The sequence below is a fragment of the Squalius cephalus genome (assembly GCF_949319135.1).
Source record: "Squalius cephalus genome assembly, chromosome: 8".
Lineage (NCBI taxonomy): Eukaryota > Metazoa > Chordata > Actinopteri > Cypriniformes > Leuciscidae > Squalius > Squalius cephalus.
Genome location: NC_137129.1, coordinates 36,179,699 through 36,200,841, shown reverse-complemented (window position 1 = coordinate 36,200,841; position 21,143 = coordinate 36,179,699). Strand labels below are relative to the sequence as shown.

General features: G+C 37.4%; 1 protein-coding gene across 3 annotated transcripts in view; it reads left to right on the top strand.

The window, feature by feature from the left end:
• Positions 1-21,143, top strand: part of jupb (junction plakoglobin b) — a 104,856-nt gene that overhangs the window by 13,986 nt on the left and 69,727 nt on the right. Inside the window, exon 1 of one of the 3 annotated variants that reach the window (XM_079878642.1) lies at positions 13,985-14,248. The exons of 1 other annotated variant lie outside the window; for it this stretch is intronic. The gene's annotated coding sequence lies outside the window, so the exon portion shown is untranslated. Of the gene's footprint in view, positions 1-13,984; positions 14,407-21,143 lie in introns of those variants that run through there. One more of the 3 variants, XM_079878643.1, reaches the window with a different exon arrangement.

Sequence of the window (21,143 nt, the reverse complement as noted above, 5' to 3'; positions counted from 1 at the left end):
TGTATGTCAATCTATTTGTATATCTGTCCCTCCATCCATCTGTCTGTCTGTTTGTCCATTCATCCATCCATCCATCTGTCTGTCTGTCCCTCCGTCAAATTATCTGTCTGTTCTTCCATTTTTCTGTCTATCTAACTGTCTGTCTGTCATCCATCCATTCATCTCTCTGTCTGTCTGTCCCTCCGTCTGTATGTCTATCGTTCTATCCGTCTGTCTGTCCATCTATTTGTATGTCAATCGATTTGTCTATCTGTCCCTCCGTCCATCTGTCTGTCTGTCTGTCTGTTTGTCCATTCATCCATCCATCTGTCTGTCTGTCTGTCCCTCCGTCCATTTATGTGTCTGTCTGTCTGTTTGTCCATTCATCCATCCATCTGTCTGTCTATCTGTCTGTCTGTCTGTCCCTCCGCCCATCTGTATGTTTGTCTGTCCATTTTTCCCTCCGTCTGTCTGTCTGTCCGTCCATCCGTTCATCTATCTGTCTGTCTATCTGTCCGTTTGTCCCTCCCTTCCTCCGTTTGTCTGTCTGTCTCTTCGTCTGTTGGTCTGTTTGTCTGTCTTTCTGTCTGTCTATTTGTCCGTCCCTCCGTCCATTTATCTGTCTGTCTGTCTGTTTGTCCATTCATCCATCCATCTATCTGTCTGTCCCTCTGCCCATCTGTATGTCTGTCTGTCCGTTTTTCCCTCCGTCTGTCTGTCTGTCCGTCCATCCGTTCATCTATCTGTCTGTCTATCTGTCCGTTTGTCCCTCCCTTCCTCCGTTTGTCTGTCTGTCTCTTCATCTGTCTATCTGTCCGTTTGTCCCTCCCTTCCTCCGTTTGTCTGTCTGTCTCTTCGTCTGTCGGTCTTTCTGTCTGTCTATTTGTCCATCCCTCCGTCCATTTATCTGTCTGTTCTTCCATTTTTCTGTCTATCTAACTGTCTGTCTGTCATCCATCCATTCATCTATCTGTCTGTCTGTCCCTCCGTCTGTATGTCTATCGTTCTATCTGTCTGTCTGTCCATCTATCTGTATGTCAATCTATTTGTATATCTGTCCCTCCATCCATCTGTCTGTCTGTCTGTCCATTCATCCATCCATCTGTCTGTCTGTCCCTCCGTCAAATTATCTGTCTGTTCTTCCGTTTGTCTGTCTATCTAACTGTCTGTCTGTAATCCATCCATTCATCTCTCTGTCTGTCTGTCCCTCCGTCTGTATGTCTATCGTTCTATCCGTCTGTCTGTCCATCTATCTGTATGTCAATCGATTTGTCTATCTGTCCCTCCGTCCATCTGTCTGTCTGTTTGTCCATTCATCCATCCATCCATCTGTCTGTCTGTCTGTCCCTCCGTCCATTTATGTGTCTGTCTGTCTGTTCGTTTTTCCCTCCGTCTGTCTGTCTGTCCCTTCGTTCATCTATCTGTCTATCATAATTATGGCAATTCTGTCATAATGTTAATGTACCATTAATATTTGCTGAAATTAGTTTAAAATCGTTTGTTTATGCAGTAAATGTTATAAGATAATTGAAAATGTATGGCTCTGTTTTACACATACGGTCATAATTAGCTTTATCAGAGACATTGCTTTCTATAATGTAATAGTCTTTGAAAAGATATGAACCATGAAGTAACTGTTACAGCTTTACCCTCTTAAAGTTGAGGCCTCTCTCCATATTAATAAAATTTTGACAGTTTCTCATATGCGAGAAGTAAAGCAGCTGTTAAAGAGGATAATCTATTATCGCTAAGAGAGCCATGAGTACTTTCATTATGTCTGAGGAGGTCATTATCATTTTCTTTACCTTTCCTGTCAATCTGTCAATGCTGAGGATGCCATTAGAGACTCATGAAATGTTTGCTGTTCTGTAAATGTTCTTCTCTCCCAGAGGATATAAGCATCTCTACTGTGTGTGCTTGAAGGAAAGAAACTCTCTAAGCCGTCAGCACTGCCGTGGAAAAGAGCAAAATATGTTTTTTATCTGTTGCCTTTCTTCTTTCCTGTGACTCCCTGCAGGTTTATTAGTGGTGCTAAGTTTGGGAAATGCAAATGTTAACTTCTGCATTATCGAAATGGTTTGAGTTATCTTCTGCTTTGAGGCCAATCTAAAAGGTGACAACCACGCACAACACACTAACATAATGCCGTTGAGTTTTGCCCAGTCGTACACTCCTCACATATTCTTCAGTAAATGTTAACATCTTTATTCTGTTATCTATGAGGCCTGTTATTAGAAACATTGCTTGCTTTAAAAGGTCAAAATGTTCACGAGTCTGCATTCATGCAAATTATAATACAAACAAAAGTAAAATCCCTGTAGTTCCCACCCTTTATCTCCAGCAACTCTGAATATGCCTAAAATGACATTGCTGTATTTATTTTTGTTTCTCTGGTTCACATTTTCCTCTGAATGCACCATCCATTATTGCCACAATTGACAGAGAGTGAGCGGCACAGTCAACAATGACAAAATGGTTTCGAACAATAGCAGCACGCTTGCAACGTCCATAATGGCCACATGTTTTCATCTACAGAGGCAATTCACAGTGCTGGATGTATGTTTGAATCAAACCTTTTGTGATGTATGTCACATTGCATTAGAGCCACAAATATACAGTCAGGCATTTGACTCATCCTTTCAGGCTCTTTTGGGTCAACCAGACGTGTGCAAACATTTTTTCTTACATATTATTTTTGAAATATTTACAAATAATGACACTGAAGATTATGTGAGTGGTGGTTGCTCATGCAAATCTCATTGCCATTGTGTTAATGTTTTTTTAGCCTGTTGTTATGTGGTTGCTAAGGTATTTTTGGGTGGTTGCTAGGTGGTTGTCTACTAGCCCAAGTCTGTTTACATATCCTAAAGAAAATGTGAGTGTTGTTCACCAATGCTAAAGTTTATTGCCAGGATGTTAAGTGTTGTGGGCCGTTGCTATGGTGTTGTTATGTGGTTGCTAAGGTATTTTGGGTGGCTGCTATGTGCTTGTCTACCAGCCCAAGTCTGTTTACATTTCCTAAAGAAAATGTGTGTGGTGTTTGCCAATGCAAAACTTGATTTCCATGAGGTCAGGTGTTGTTGGCCGTTGCCAGGGTGTTGCTATGTGGTTGCTAAGGTATTTTGGCTGGTACCTAGGTGGTTGCCTACTGACCCAAGTCTATTTACATTTTCTGAAAATAATGTGAGTGGTGTTCGTAAATGCAAAACTTGACCATCATGATGTTAGTGTTGTGGGCTGTTGCCAATTGCCAGAATGCATATGTTTTTAAGCTTGTTGCTATGTGGTTGCTAGGGTATTTTAAGTCTGTTTACATTTTCTGAAGAAAATATAAATGGTGTTCGCCAATGCAAAACTTGATTTCCATGATGTCAGGTGTTGTTGGCCGTTGCCAGGGTGTTGCTATGTGGTTGCTAAGGTATTTTGGCTGGTTACTAGGTGGTTGCCTACTGACCCAAGGCTATTTACATTTTCTGAAAATAATGTGAGTGGTGTTCGTAAATGCAAAACTTGACCATCATGATGTTAGTGTTGTGGGCTGTTGCCAATTGCCAGAATGCATATGTTTTTAAGCTTGTTGCTATGTGGTTGCTAGGGTATTTTAAGTCTGTTTACATTTTCTGAAGAAAATATAAATGGTGTTCGCCAATGCAAAACTTGATTTCCATGATGTCAGGTGTTGTTGGCCGTTGCCAGGGTGTTGCTATGTGGTTGCTAAGGTATTTTGGCTGGTTACTAGGTGGTTGCCTACTGACCCAAGTCTATTTCTGAAAATAATGTGAGTGGTGTTCGTAAATGCAAAACTTGACCATCATGATGTTAGTGTTGTGGGCTGTTGCCAATTGCCAGAATGCATATGTTTTTAAGCTTGTTGCTATGTGGTTGCTAGGGTATTTTAAGTCTGTTTACATTTTCTGAAGAAAATATAAATGGTGTTCGCCAATGCAAAACTTGATTTCCATGATGTCAGGTGTTGTTGGCCGTTGCCAGGGTGTTGCTATGTGGTTGATAAGGTATTTTGGCTGGTTACTAGGTGGTTGCCTACTGACCCAAGTCTATTTACATTTTCTGAAAATAATGTGAGTGGTGTTCGTAAATGCTGGGGACTGTTGCCAATTACCAGAATGCATATGTTTTTAAGCTTGTTGCTATGTGGTTGCTAGGGTATTTTAAGTCTGTTTACATTTTCTGAAGAAAATATAAATGGTGTTCGCCAATGCAAAACTGCCATTGCACCAAAAGAGCCCACCTTTGTAATATTCTGGTCTCTATGGATCGGGACCTTCCTTCAATGTAATTCTATGGTAATTTTTCACCTCTTTTATTGTCCAGCAGCTGACAATTTTCAACAAGACACATGATTTTTGAGTAATCATTCATGTCTGTAGCATAATTGAAGTTTAATATTTACAGATACAGATTTGAACAAACACATCACTCTCAGCATGAGCAACAGAAGAAGTGATGCATGATTAGACAAACACTAATTAGTGCAAATCTTTCATATCTTAAATACAATCTCAAATTCCACTGATCATTTATTTATAATGTCAATGCTCCATTAATATGACTATGAGCTTGACATCTTTTATGTTGCAGGAACTTTTCAGAAAAAAGATGAGCTATTTAAAGTGAAAAGCATATCTGAATTGAATTGAATCTGAATGGAACTGAACCTGTTTCTGAAAACGGCGCAGATCTGCATTCACAATAGTGTTAGGTAAGCCATAGAGCAAACCAGGCCAATCCTGCTATGCTCTCTCTATTTACCCAGAAGCCCCGAGGCTGTAACAGGCCTGCATATTCCATTGCTTGTGCTGCTCTATGGCTACAGCAATCTCTCTCGCCACAGAATCCTTTGTGATTTTTTTTTTTTGTGCCTCTCTCGTTCTCCCTCCCCACCCCCTCACTGTCACTCTCTCTCTCTCTCTCTCTCTCTCTCTCTCTCTCTCTCTCTCTCTCTCTCTCTCTCTCTCTCTCTCTCTCTCTCTTCTAACCAATTTCATACAACATGCATTTTATACATGCACACACATTCGCACTTGTATGCGCGCGACTCCTTTGGTGCTCTATACCAACCAAGTTTATTTAATCTTTTTCATGCCCGTTCGTTGCTGCTTTTCTCTCGTCCGTCTTTGTTTCGTTATCCCTGCCGGGCAGATGAGCCCAGCTGCCACTCTGCAAAGTGTGTGTGTGTGTGTGTGTGTGTGTGTGTTTGTGTTTATGTACATCCAGTTACCTTCCCTCAGCCAGTGTCAGCGATGGCTTTTGTGCGAGAGCAGCCCCAATGTACAGCCGCATTTATCCCATAATGCAGTGTTCTCCTCTGTGAAGAGCACTTTCACATTCAACCTCATCAAAGCTCAGCTACACTCAGCTCGGCTATATTTAAATGCTTTAAACGTACCGGCGAGGGGAAAAAAGAGCATGGAGAATCAAATCAGGAACATAATGGAAAAGTAAGACCATGACAAAGTCCAAGTTTTAAAAGCTGTTTAAAGTTTTTCTTAGAAGTACACAATAGCTTGATCGTATATACATTTGCATTTGTGTGATTGCAGTCATGTTAATGTCATAATCAATTGGTCATGATCAATTTAGATTTTTTTTTAAATGAGTAAAAACTAAAAAAATAAAATGTTATTTAAAATAATATTTTATATAAAATAATATAAAATATTGTATTCAATTATTATAATTAAATATATATTAAATGTATATTATTACATTTTTAATATACATTTTTATTCTTTTATTTGGGGTCAGTACTTTTTTTTAAAATTATTTAACTTATTTTCATTCAATATTTTTTAAAATAATAATAATAATAAAACTATTATACATTTGATTTGAAATGCCACAGTGTTCAGGATTTATTTAATACATATATCAGGTTTATTGTCTCTTGATTGTACTGAGCAATGACTGTTACAACTTGAACTTCTTTTTAAGGCTGTATTGTTTTATAGTCCCAGTATGTTAAAGGAACAATGGCTTTTATGTAACATATATAATTGACTTCTCTGTCTCCCCTTTTAACACTGTGCTCTCTGTGTGTCCTTGCGGATAAGTGTTTGGCTGTGCGACATATTCTAGCAGCACTGGAGGCTGTTTTAAACAGGGGAAACTGTAAGAGGAACATTGTCTGACTCATTCCGGTTTAACCCACAATCCATCTGAAACTGTCGCTGTCCTTTTGATGGCGAGGACAAACAAAGGTCTGTTCGGTCCATATAGTTGTTTTGGGAATTTTGCGTCTCTAATGTTACTGTCATGTTACTGTCTCCTTAGGATGAATCACTTTTGCTAATTTGTGAGTCACTGTAAATAAAGTGTCAGACAGTTTGTTAAAGCTTTAAGATAACAGAAAATTATATTTTTTTATATTATAACGATATAGTGTACAGTGCCTTAAAACTGTTTCAAATTGGGGTTTTGAATAATATCAAAGTAAATCATTATTATTTCCTTGTAAAAATGTGTTGACGTAACTTGCAATTATCATTGAAAACCAGCAATCGTGATTTGACATGATTTTGTTTTTATTACATAATGCCAATATATACACAGTGAGGCACTTATGATAAAATTAGTGTCCAATTTGCATTAAAGCATTAAAATACTCAGTTTAAGTTTAGCCACAAGACAGATGTGTGTTAACATGATTTTAGTCTGATAAATCGCTCTCCTGTGCAAAGTTATATCCAGTTTTACAACTTTGCAGCCATGATAACGGAATGCTACAAACCCTAAAACAATTGATTTATAGCTCAAATAATACACATTTTAATGGAAAAATGTAAGTGCATTTATGAAATTATTATTTATTTTTTTAAATCCAGTATATTGTCCACATTCACTTCCATTTTAAGTAGGCTACTTCACTGAAACCACATTTTGGGCTTTTACAATTTTTTTTTTGGAATAGTTTTTTTTTTTAACACTAATTAGTGTTAAAAAAATTAAAAAGTGAATAGTTGGATCAACTTAAAAAGTATATATCAAAATATGCTGTCAATTGAGCGTAATTCATATTGAACCCAAAATATTCCTTTTGGGATGGTTTACAAATTGCTTCTGAATTTTTTTCAATGTTCTAATTCATTATTTAAAGTGCCTCTATTATACTTTTTCGATTATAACCTTCTATGTAGTGCAATATTGCTGTTTGTGAATGTAAAAGGTCTGCAAAGTTGTACAGATCAAAGTGCACGACAAATAAAGTTATTGTTTCCTAAAAGAATCGATTCTGAACTGCCAAAACAAGTCGTCAGCAATTCCTGTAACATACGTAACAATGTAACAAATTTGCATAATGACATCCTTCCAGTCTCTATTGGCTGTCCGCGAACAATGCCGACTTTGACCCGCCCTCCAAAACTGTAGTTGTAGCTGAGGGCTGGAAGAGTTTGGTTCGTGTTGTCGAGAAGACTGCAAATCCACTTTGCGTGCTCTATAAAAGAATGAGGACTCGTGCCGGATTTGAAATGGAAAAACGGACGCCATCGTTCCTCTTCGTATCACAGTGCTGAGGAAGATCCGGAGCTGAAGTTCAAATATGATCCGACACGAGCTGTAAGCGGTAGACCAATCACAGCAGACTTAGCCGTCTGACCAATCAGAGCAGAGTAGGCTGGTGGAAAGGAGTTTAGAGAGACACGCTGAATCCAAAATCGCCCCTTATTCTCTTAAATAGGGCATTATTTGAGGGGAAAGCCATTTGTAGTGGTGTCCGAAACCATAGTGGACGTTGTCTGTACAATGCGTCGCAATAACGAGTGTACAGCCGATGTACTCTCAACGGCTGTCCGAATTCACTCACTCGTTTTTATTCACTCCTTCAAGTGAGCTGTATTGGTGGAGTAGCATAGGGAATAGTGATTGAGGGTTCATGGGCGATTTCGGATTCAGCCATAATCTTCGAACAAACCGTTTTTAGAGAAATGAGACTTTTAGAGAAATGAGGTGATGTACAATATATTATGAGAAAATTAAAGTGTTTTTTGACCTTGGATGCATGTAAAGCTATTACAAGGTTTTCATCAACTCATGAACACCTGCAGTTCCCTCAAAACCCCCAGGGGTTCGCGAACCACCGTCTAGGAAACTCATGGTCTATGTTGTTTCTTAACAATGCATTCATCACAAAATAGTGATTTATGCTGATATTGTCCAAAATATCAGCATAAATGGACATGTGTAGGGAATTGTATGTACTAACTACACTGAAGACGTCCCATTCTGTAGGTGGCAAAGAGCCTCCTCATACCTCTGAGATACCCAACAGATGTGTAGCCTACTATATTACCCATCTGTCTGCTCACAGTGGATCTATAACAGAGGCTGAATGCCAGTGTGATGATGAGCAGGGTACTTGCTGAACGTTGGGCTCTGAGGGGGGAAATGAGGCACATTTGTTATTTTGCCTGAATGTTGTTTTGGCAGTATTTTCTTATTGTTTGTAGCATAAATCAAACGCTGGTCACACAGCAGAACAGACGGTCAGACTGGGCTATGTGAGGTAAATGTCCACAAATTATTGAGCAAATTAGTGGTTAATACTGGCAGAGGATGTAATAAAACTACAGCTTTGTCTCCTCTGCAAATGTAGAGATAAACAATAAAGCACACATATAGAGAGGCTTTTATGTGCAAATAGAGAGATTGCTGAATGCATGTGTTTTATTCATCCCCGAGGGGCAAAATCCACGTCCACAGTCAGCCAGACACATTTCCATTTCAATATATCGCTCTTTCATCTACAATCAAACGTTCTCACATCCCCCTGGAAGCTAATTTCCTGAAACAAGGCTTCGCAATTTTCTTTCAAGCTGACATAACTTGAGATGAAATGTCACTGCCTCACCTTGTGTTTGGCGCTAATGATCTTTTGCACTAAACACATCGTTTAGTAATTATGAAAGAGCATTACACGTTCGCAACCTGAAAGCGATGTGAACAGACGGGCAAAACAAAGTTTGTTTTTCTCCCATTGGAGTTCTGGTACATGATTTTGAAGGTTCTCTGATATTTTCTCGGATTTTATTTTTTAAAACTTGTCAGCAAGTACTCCGCCACTTATGTATTTGTTAATTAGGATAAATATAATGGTTCATTTGACTATGTTTTCAGTTTATAATAGGATTGCTGTGCTTTTAGCTCAATTAAACACATTTTACCGTGTTGAAATCTATTCTGCAGGATCGCCCAGATTGTCCTGCAAATTGCAAAACAAGTCTGCAAGTTTGACCTGCATAATTTAGCTTGTTACATATTCCACAAATTATGGCAAAAAAAGCCGTATAGACCTATAGATCTATAACTTATAGAAATCAGAATATCAAAATGCAATCAAAAGTTTAGGTTTTATTCAGCATTAAGGACATTAAATTGACTACATTTGTTTTGTTTTTTGCAATTTTCATAAAAAAGCATATGCAACACGGCTGTTTGATAATAATGAGAGATAAGCATATTAGAATGATTTCTGAAGGATCATGTGACACTGAAGACTGGAGTATACCATTACAGGAATACATAATTTTTTTTAGTTTATTCAAATGGATAACAGTTATTTAAAATTGTAATAATACACTGCCCGGCCAAAAAAATGTAAATAGGCAAATGCTTAAGAGTCTATGATTGGATCATTATTGCAATGATTATTATGTTTCTAGCATGTTATATGTTTGGCAACAGTTCTTCTAACCCTTATTGATGGAGTGTGTAGCTTTTCATTTCTTAATCAAACATGTAGGAAGACTCATGGCCATATTCCAGGATTCCAAGCCAATGTCAAGATTCATCAGGCTCAGATTGTGAAAGAATGGTTGTGAAGGAGCATGAAGAATCATTTTCACACATGAACTGGCACCTCTCAGTCCGGATCTTAAATTCACTGAAAGTCTTTGGGATGTGCTGGAGGAGACTTTACAGAGTGCTTGACTCTTGCATTGACAATACAAGATCTTAACCAAAAACGTTCCTATCAAGAGGTGCATCAGTTTTTGGTTAAGATCTTCATAGACTCTTAAAGGAGAACTCCGGTCAATTTTAACATTGAGCTCATTTTTTTGTACATTTGGAGTGCTGTCAATACAGAGAACAACGACAAAAATCGGTGTTGCCTACACCGAGTTATTCTATTTTTAAAATGTGCACCCTGTTGACTTCAATGGGGCAAGTTTTAAACCTGCTTTTAGCCTCTTAACATCCTTGATGTGTCATTACAAGTGCACAGGTCATGTGAGTGATTCCTTCGGAGTGAACACGGGTCAATCTGACTGCAGTAGATGTGAAAGATATGAATAAAAATGATATTTATTCAGCCAGCGCTTATACCTGTATTTACATCCTGTTTTCGGTCAAAGTCCATAGTAATCGATTGTCGTGTTCATGCGCATTGGTTTAGTACCTATGATCATGCGCGTGAACTCGACTATTGATTACTATGGACTTCGACCGAAAACAGGATGTAAATACAGGTATGTGCGCTGGCTGAATAAACATAATTTTTATTCATATCTTGCACATCTACTGCAGTCAGATTGACCCGCATTCACTCCGAAGGAATCACTCACATGACCTGTGCACTTGTAATGACACATCAAGGATGTTAAGAGGCTAAAAGCAGGTTTAAAACTTGCCCCATTGAAGTCAACAGGGTGCAAATTTTAAAAGTGGATAACACGGTGTAGGCAACACCGATTTTTGTCGTTGTTCTCTGTACTGACAGCACTCCAAATTTACAAAAAAAATTAGCTCAATGTTAAAATTGACCGGAGTTCTCCTTTAAGCATTTGCCTATTTCATTCCAAACAGCCACTTTTTTACCTTACTTTTTGTATTTTACAATATAATGGTATCTTTGATCAAATAAATGTAGCCTTGGTGAGCAGAAGAGACTTCTTTCAAAAACATTTTACAAACCCAAACCTTTGAATGGTAGTGTAGTGTACATGTGTTTCTATGTAGCTTATGTATGTAGTCACTACCTAGTAACACCTTGACAACCATATTTTTCATATAACATGAAAATCTCGACTATATCTGTGACACATATTCATGTATAAATGCCTGACAACATGAAGAGCTATACTGTATATTAAACTTCCATGTAAATGCTGCAGTGCAAGATTATCTCTGCAAGCCTGCTGAGATGAATTGGTTGAAAGCAGCTCTGTGAATTGTGATGACAATTGTCTCAATAAGGGCAACTGGTAATTGGAGAAATGTATTAATCATGGAAAGCACTAGGGATGTTTTGCAGCATGTGGAGGAAGCTTCTCCTTGGCAACACTAGGCTAAGTTTAGGCAGCGTGTACAGTGTTTGTTCTGGTGATGGTTGATTGATTTGGGTCTCACTGGAAGCAGACAAGACTTGTTTTTATCCAGAATATTGTTTATGCATTGATGGATCATTAAGTGCTTGTTTTGATGTCTTAAGAGGATATATCAACTGAATAAATTAGCAGACTTCAAGACCACATATGTGAAGTTCTGTCTCAGAGCTCTTTTGGAAATTCTTAATTATATCCTCTGTGTACATTTAGGTAAAAAACATTTGCGTATGCAAAGAATTCAGTGGCAGAATCATATAGGAGAAGGAGAAAATGTAGTTGCAAAAGGTGCAATTATTGTAAGACTTCTAGCTGATTAGCTTCGGACAGAAATTTTACAACTTTCAAGTGCAGGAAATGGGTTTTAAAACCCAAGAAATCAAAAGTGGCAGGAATTATAGTTTTCACCATGGCAACAACAGTGGAGGGCTTTCATTATGCCCCAGACAGCTGAGGGAGTTACTTAAATAAGAGAAAATGTGCATTTGTGTCTCGGTAATCATGGAGAGAACATGGAGCACCTCAAAACTGTGGCTGTGGGTTTCAAGCAGTGGTGATTAGAATAACCTTTAACAGGCTCTTAGACAGAAACTCTTGATATAATGAGCTTTATTACTGTATTATCCTGGTGCTTAGAAAACTGGATCCCAGATTCTCTTCTTTCAAGCAGTCTTTTTTAAGCAGCAGAAATCTCAATGTCCAGTATCTTTTTTTTGTAATAACCTAGGTTTTTTTTTTTTAGTTGGTGCGATGATAGCCACTAAGCCACAGCTGTTGAGTGTTAAAAAGAAGTGCTAAAGAAAATGATTTTCCTCAGTAACAATTGAAGCCTTGGATTTAGTTTCTTCCAAAATGTGGCGTTTTGCACAATCTTGTAGTTGCATCTGCTTTAACTAGAGTTAAGCCGAGTGAAGAGACAACGTCTGTCTGATTTGGTTAACATGGGGTCTTGAGATGGGATGCTCTGAAGAGATAAAAATAAATCAGACTTTGATTTATTGGACATCATTGATTCTGCTAAATTATTTCTTCCTTAATGTTTAAATTATGTGGGAAAGACGAGATATTAGATGTCTTCCTTTGAGAACAGATCAGACCCATTCAACGAAATTAAGAGTCATTCTTGGGCGGCAATCATCTCTCAGTCCTTCACACTGTAAAACATTATATGGTCAATAAGTTATGACAACATATGTTTTTACATTGCTTTAACTCATCAAAATAAGTTGAGCAATTTCAACTTTTTTTATACGTTATACAAGATTCAACAAATTTGTTTAGTCTAATGTCATTTAAGTTGAAATTACTTCAAATTCAAGTTGATTTCACTTAGAAAATTTAAGGCGGCGACTTTTCTTTTTTGTTACAGTGCAGTATTTGTGCAGAATTTAGATGCTGATATAAAAATGAAGATTCCAAATAGGGGTTTTCACATGAAGTGATGCCACAAAGAAACATTTGATTCCCCAAAGAAAATAATGTCAGTGATCCGTCCTTAAAAGAACCATTTTTTCTTAGTGTGAAGAACATTTAAAAAACCTTTTTTCCACAATAAAGAACCTTTTGTTCAATGCGGTTCCAGGAATGTTAAAGGTTCTCATTGGAAACAATAAGGAACATTTATTTTTTAAATATTTTGATATAAGAGTGTATCTTCTGTATAATGAAGTGAAAGAAATATTCCATTTATTTCATCTTAATTATAATATTTTCAAATGCAACCAAGCATTTTGTCATGTCCCTGCTGGACTAGTACATTTAAAATGGCCTCATAAAAATGAGCACAGTCTCTCGCTTTTTACTGAACCCCGTCATCTTTGGCCATATCAATTTTGGGTCCACCCTTATGAGACGACGTTAACCAGAAGTGAAATCATTCAGATGTTTAAACAATGAGGTGCAGAAACAGGCAACTAATATCATTATTGTATAGGCTATTTTGCAATATTTATTGAGGTGAATAACTTTTGTGCTCAACAGTTGAACAAAAATTTTAATTGACAAATACACAAATATGGATTAATAAGTGCAGTAATTTATTCCAAATTGGCATATGGAATTTTTTGGAAGTCATTGCAAAAGGGCTCCTGATGGTGGCAGGCTGGTGGCAATAAGCCATGATATAAATGCAGAACCTAGTGAAACAAATACAAGAGTATAGTTGTTGTTCTGTGAATTTGCAAATATTCAACTTCAGCTTAAAATAAATATGACAATTTACTATATTTAATTTGTATGTTTTATTTATTTTGTAATAATGTAATGTGCACATAAGCAATATATAACAGTAGTATGTTGTTCCATAGTAAGTTGTGTCAAAAAAAATATTAATAGGCCTATAGACTTTTAATGCATGAAGTGGGAAATGAGATGTGTTGGAGGTAAAAGGCAGACTATGTGCTTAATGTTGTGGGGTATTCTGAAAATTGTAATATTTATTTATTTAATAAATTATATATATATATATATATATATATATATATATATATATATATATATATATATATATATATATATATACACATGATACATGTATATATATATATAATTAAGTTGAAACATTACCAGAGCCCATACATATCATATAGGGAGGTCAAACCATTGGCGCAGGAACATGAACCTTAAATCACACATGACTCTCTTGATGTCTATCTCTAGGCAAGCATTACTGCCCGTCATCCGCAATAGATGCGCCAGAATCCTCAAATAATTACCGATTGTGTCGAAACTGAACCGCTAGAGGTCCCGCCCACTCGTTCGCTCGTGCAACCGGAGACTTCACGGAGGGTTCCGCTGCTGTCAGACTCTTGCTCAACGTTTGCCAGACTTGGATAAGAGTGGACGGAGGGACTTGGGGCCGGAGAAGGGATTCACGAGCAGATTTTTTTTTTGGAGACACATTCGCCAGTGGATTGAGATCATTCTGTAAGGTAAATAAGTCTGCTGATGCATGCTCACTCATTTAAATGATGACTTTGCCCTGGCGACCGCGGAAGCCACCCTTCTCCCGTTATATGAACCTTATAATGTGCTTCACAGGACGCCGTTTGCACATGAAGCATCTTTAGAGTTTGCTGTTGTCATATCGGTAAGGGATCCTGATGTTTAAGCGTCTACTGCTTTATTTCTTATTTTTGTGCTCGTGTTCTATAACGGAGCACTTCTATATCAAACATGACACAGGGAAGCTGCTTTAAAGCCCACCGGAGTTCGTCACACTCGATAGATCAGCGAAAATTCGGGCGATGTTGCATAATTTCATCCCCCAAATTATATATTGCGCTCTTCTGCAATATATTAGTAGGCTATATTATATTGTATCGATATTATAATGTTACCGGGTTTTGCATGTTCAACCTCTGAGAAACTTTGAGCTCACGTTAGTTCAGTGCAGATACTGACACATGCCGAGCTTAATGCGAGATCGTTCCGTTTATGATTGTTAAATGACCAAATTGTAAGTTTGCCTTATATGATCCGTGTCTGGTGTAACCGGTTCATGATCTAAGTCAACTCCGTTAGATGACCGTAGACCGCAGAAAAATTGCGTAAAATCGTTATCGCGTTTGAAATGTGTGAGCGTATCGGGGTAGGCTATAACATAATCCTGCTCAACTAAAAACCGCGAATATTAAAAACTAAGAATTTTTGCTAACTGAATTTTTAGCATATATGGGTTTGATTCCTATGTTAAAAAGCTAATCATTTATCGTTTTAACAAACCATGATAAATGTAAATTTGCAAATTAGGTGGGTGTAGCTACTATTTGAGTGTATTTTAGCTAGTGATTTCACTTTATTCGATAGCACACATACATCTCGGAGACGTCTATTTGATGTGCGTGTTTTCATCGTCTCTAAGACGTTTCCTGTCATAATAGGCCTATAGACATTCTGTCTTTAAGATGTTTATAGTTTTACATATATTCTAAACCATAAATTTTATGGTTTAGAATATATGTAAAACTGCTTTTTAAAAGATGTTTATCAAATGTTTATGTACACAACAGATGTTTTCCAGATGAAGCGCTTTCTAAAAGACATCTTTTATGTGTGCATGACGTTGATTTCTGTGGCAATGTGAAGACGAAAATCCACGGTAAACGCCTTGTGATTGCGATTTCTTTAGAAATCTTTTGAAAATCATTTTCGAGTCACTAATGAAAAAATGAAAAAGTAAAAAAAATCAGGTTAAAGCAATATTTTTTTCTATTTTTTAATTAAATGAAACGCCCCTCAACTGATACACTGTGTAAAATAACAATTATGTACAATTAGGGCTGTCTCAAGCATCCCCCTTGGTCCGTTCGATCGTGATCAGTAACTTCCGTTCACCATCGAGTGCGGGGCCCAGTGCAGTAGCACAGACCCTAATAAAGGCCCTTTGCACAGTATTAGTAGGCTACATATTTTTGTGACTATGATTATCAATAATTTTGAGCTACTAATCCTAACAAAGATTCACAAACGCAGATGTTGTGAGCGACTGTTTGTGTTTTAGTTGGAGTTAGAGTGATTTAACTGAATTAAACTGCTTCTAAACGTAAGCCCCGTTCACATTTGCAGCAAATACATAATAGTTGTTGTGCTGTTGGTTTTTATGTTTCTTCTCTTCTGCGGTATCCAGCTGTATCAGGTTGTGGGTCACTGTCTCCACACCTAAAGACCCCGATATAATTCAAGCGAATTTGAAGAATGAACTGGTGTGTCGTCATTTTGTACTATATCAGGCCAAAACGAAGTTTGTTTGGAGTTTGTTTCAGGAATTTGAATCAGCTTGCCAAAGCGAACTTTCTCGAATAATTTGCTCCAGCTGGTGAACACCTTTGAACATCCATTGGTCCGTAGCGATTACATAATAGGTAGGTGTGGCTCTGAGGCTCCACCTTCTTTGACTTGGAAATCTTCTCCGGTTTCTTCTGTTCACTCTGTCAAGATCAGATGCGAGTAGAAACATGAACAAAATGGAGAGCTGCTTTATAGTAGAAATGATTGTTGTAATTCGAATTGAAAGCAAGACTTAAGGCCCATTCACACCAAGGAGGACAACTATAAAGATAACGATAAAGATATAGCCTAGTTCTAAAAATTGTTCTCAATATCAAAGAATAGCAGAGTTCACACCACAGCTTTAATGATAACGGCACAAAGAAACGCTATTGTTGGAATCACTTTCAGAATGATTTTATCCAGCTGATGAACGATAAAAACAGTGGCAGCCAATCAGAATCAGTCCTGCAGTAACAAACTCAAACATTTAAAGTGACAGACAAGCACGCGCTATAATAAACAGAATGGTATCATCCGCTGCTGTGGACGCTAATATAGTTATCTTTATTGATGTAAACGGACCTAAACACTGTTTTTCATGTTTAATACTGTAAAGCTGCTTGCTTTAAAGCAGTATATTGTAGAAAGTGATGTATAGGCCTAAATAAACGAGACGTGACTTGACTGAAGTGCCGAATTGCTTTTGTAAACATATCCACATCGCTATGATCAGATACTTTCTTAAAGGGGTGGTTCAGGATTTTCGACATCGGACCTCATTTTCAAGTGAGCCTGGTTGTTATTCATCAGTGGAGACAGTTTTCAAAAAAATTCATCCAGTCCTTACTTTTGGATAGTTTGCCTATGCTAGGCTAGCGCGAGTCAACGGTGCACGTTAGCCTGCCATTAAAACAGTTTTACCCACTCCACAGTACACCAAAAGCAAATAAATTATAACGCCAGACGTAAATGTCTGTTGAGAGAATAATGTTAGAAATCAAACTACCCTTTCATCATCATCACATTGCATTAGTTATAATTTGTTCCCTGTATTTATAAGCAGTCTACAGCAGCGGCGGAGTTATATTTGGTTACTATAGGAAACCGAGAGAGCCGGTCCACATAACAATCACGCAAGTGTATTTACCTGCCGCTGACAATGTGATGAAAGGGTACTTTGATTTCTAACATTATTCTCTCAACAGACATTTACATCGATAGTCTGGCGTTATAATTTATTTGCTTTTGGTGTACTGTGGAGTGGGTAAAACTGTTTTAATGGCAGGCTAACGTGCACCGTTGACTCGCGCTAGCCTAGCATAGGCGAACTATCCAAAAGTAAGGACTGGGTGAATTTTTTTGAAAACTGTCTCCACTGATGAATAACAACCAGGCTCACTTGAAAATGAGGTCCGATGTCGAAAATCCTGAACCACCCCTTTAACTGCAGTTTTTTCACCCCTGTTTATTTTGTTATTAAAGGAAAGCGTGCTGCGCATATTTGTGTATTTATCTAAGCGGCACTCTCATCAGAGTAGGTGACGTCGGGACAGTATATGGCTGAACAGGCATTTCAAACTTCTTTTTACCCCTAAGCGAAGAATGAAAAAGAACTTTGCCATGAGTATATCATGGCCATAAATTATTAAAGGAAGCCTGGTAGCCTCGCTGCCCAAATGCATGACAAACTCTTTATGAAAATGACATCCACATTCTCTGAGTAGGTACTTTTGAATAAGTAATTACTTTGCAACTACTATAATTACGGTCTATAGTATGAATGTAAATCAGATGTACTTCATTTGTCATGAAGTCATTGTCATGTGACTTACCAGCATCAGTTGCAATGCTTTACTGCCATTCATAAATCCTCTCCTGTGGCCTCATGGGCAGAGGTGGGTACTATCCAAAAACTGTACTCAAGTAAAAGTACAAGTACTTATAGAAATATTTACTCAAAGTAAAAGTAAAAGTAATAATCTTAATAGTTACTTGAGTAAGAGTAAAAAAGTATCCAATAAAAAAAACTACTCAAGTAGCTAGTTGCTAGTTACTTCGGATCATATATAGGCCTATAAATAATATATATAAATATAACACTATATAAATAATATATATATATATATAACATGTTATTATTTAGATTATTTAAATTTAAATTACTATTATTTTCATAATGAGATAGGCTATCTTTGCCACAAAAACGAAAGAAACAATCATTATTTCTGGAATCTGTAGCCAGAAAATCATTACCTGTCCTTTGGTTTGGTTCATACTTTTTAGTAGTGGTATCGTGGCGTAATAATCTGTTTGTTTGTAAAATGTATTACCTGAATGAAATGAAATCGAATGTATAGCCCTGTGGAATCATTCATTCACAGACAGCATATGAAGATGTTCAACTAATAAAGATCTTCATCTCTGGCAAACAATAAGATGCATTTGCAGATTTGCTTTCACTTGACTGTAGGGCCACACTTCATCCAACGCTCTTGATGTTCTTAAATCTTCCTGTTATGACTCCGAGTGTGAAACCATGAATCAGACGATTCAGTGCGTGCAGGAAACTGAACAGATCATTCAAACTGATTCGCGAACTGATTTAGACTGTTCTGCCAAGTTGTTTGATGAAGTCTTTGAACAGAATCGACTCAAAAGAGTGATTCATTAGTAAATTAAGCATCGCTCATGCCCCAGAAAGAAAGATACAGCGCGTTTGGAATAAACTATGCATTTAACAACATGTATTGCATTAAAATAAAACAACGAGAGGAACGTCGCCCAACGTAACAAAGTAAAAGTACAGTTTTTTCATTAGAAATGTACTCGAAAGTACCCACATTTAAATCTACTCTTAAAAGTACAATTTTTCCCCAAAAAATACTCAAGTAAATGTAACGAAATAAATGTACTTCATTACTACCCACCTCTGCTCATGGGATAGTAAAGTGTCCACTGGATGTGCACTTCAGAATCTCAGCGGAAGTACCAGGTCATTCAGGTACTTTTCGCCGACTGTTTTACGAATTCTGTGAATTCGGACATACTAGTCTTTCACATGCTGTTTTTCGCCCTATCATATAGTAGAGTAGAATGCATATTCGGATGCAGCCAATGACTTCCGGACACTTTGGCACTATCGTACTAAGATGTTGTTCCTTGTTAGATTGCATGAGTTCAGGTCACTTTGTTGCTGCAAGTCATTGATGGTGTGAACGGGGGTTTAGAGGTCTGGTTTGTTTCAAGGCAAACCTTTCAGTGCATGCTTTAGTAATGTGCAGTCATTTATTATCAGCAACATTTGAACAGGATCACGTTTATTGTGCAATCTCAAGTCAAGATCACATAATTGATGGGTGGGTTTTCTGGCATTTTGATTGACACACAGCTTAATGGTATCTACTCGCAGCAAGTGCACAGACATGCCAGTGTTGCTTTTCTAGCTTGGTTTTCTTATTTGTTAAAGTGGCAACATTTGAAATTCAGACTGGTCGATTGATACTTCTGGCCAAGCTTGAGTTCAGAGCCAACTTACTAGACGGCTTCTTCACGTACAATGATATCCGCCTAATGTTTGTTGTTCTAGGTTTCCAACAGAGCGGAAGAAAAGTGAGAAACAACCAACAATTACAAATTTGGGGTTAATATTCAAAACAACCAGTCAAGATGCTAATTAATTTTAAACATTGATGCAGTGGGCTGTATTTCTGATTATATGATGATTCACAATTATTATTATTACAAAAATGATTCAACCAGTGTTATTTTATTGAGTAGTTATGATGAACCGATCTGACAAATGAATTTTCGAATATACACACACGCACGTTCATGCAGCATTAACTAGAAAACAACAGGACACTCTATAATGTCAATGATTCCAGCGCTATGGGCCATACAGGCGACCCAACAATGATTTCTCACAGCAGTTGTTTATGAGACTTTATTCCTCTTCCCCTTGCTGGCAGACTCAAGTATGCTAAGGATTTTCTTTATAGATATATATGATTTATTTACAGTATTTTACCATTGCATTATCACTACACATGCAAATCTCTCTAATCCCGCAGGAAAACTAATATAGACTGCAACCCTAATTATCATAGATATTTAAACCATAGCAAATCCATTCTCAAAATCATGTTAAACTAATCCTTATTAATGATGAAAGGGTTATGTTGTGCTCTGTTGAATGAATGCACAGAGAGCTGCAGACAGTGAGCTGTGTTATCACGTTGTTTGCCCTCTGGTTTCACCTTTATACTCTCAGTCATCGCTCACATCTGGTGTGATGGAAATCTAGCGATGCCCCTTCAGCCCTTCACTGAGACACCTGCTGCTCTTTACAGCCGGAGCTTGACAGAGTCTTCTGCCACTGGTGTCAGTGGAAACCTGCCCTGCTGCTCTGGTTCTGTGTGCATTTATTTGCTTTCCAAGACTCGGATGGCAGAAAATAGCAATTAGAAACAGTCTCTGACTGAAAACATTTAATGAACATTTAACCCCCCTTTTTGAGCATAGATGTGAAAACGCACTAACTTAAGTGGTTGTAATTCATGAAGACTTTGGAATACAGACCTAAGATTGGCCTCTTTTTAAAGAAGACAGATTATTTCTAAAGAGAAAGACCTTCAAAAATTAAATGAAGTTGACTGTAATGCAAATGTACAGTACTGTACTAAGCATTTTTATTTGATACAAAATATATATATTTCAAAACCATTTTGCTCTAAAATTGTTATAAAATCAAAGCCATATGTCTTGTGTTCCAAATTTGAAGTTGAAATGTTGAAGTTGTTTATATTTTATTTTGGCGTAATACCCAAAATATCCACCGGGGCGACACCCAGATTCCATGGATTTTTTTTTTTTTTTTTTTTGGATGCGTTCTCTTGTAACAAATTAATACATTTCAGTCACCAAATATAGAACATTGAGTCTCAATCCTTTCCGACGATATGCGTTTTGTCAAGATTAAAAATGTTTTGAGTCAAACATAGTAATATGAAACATGGCACTGCCCACTAGGGGGAGTGGCCCACTAAAAGGATTTAA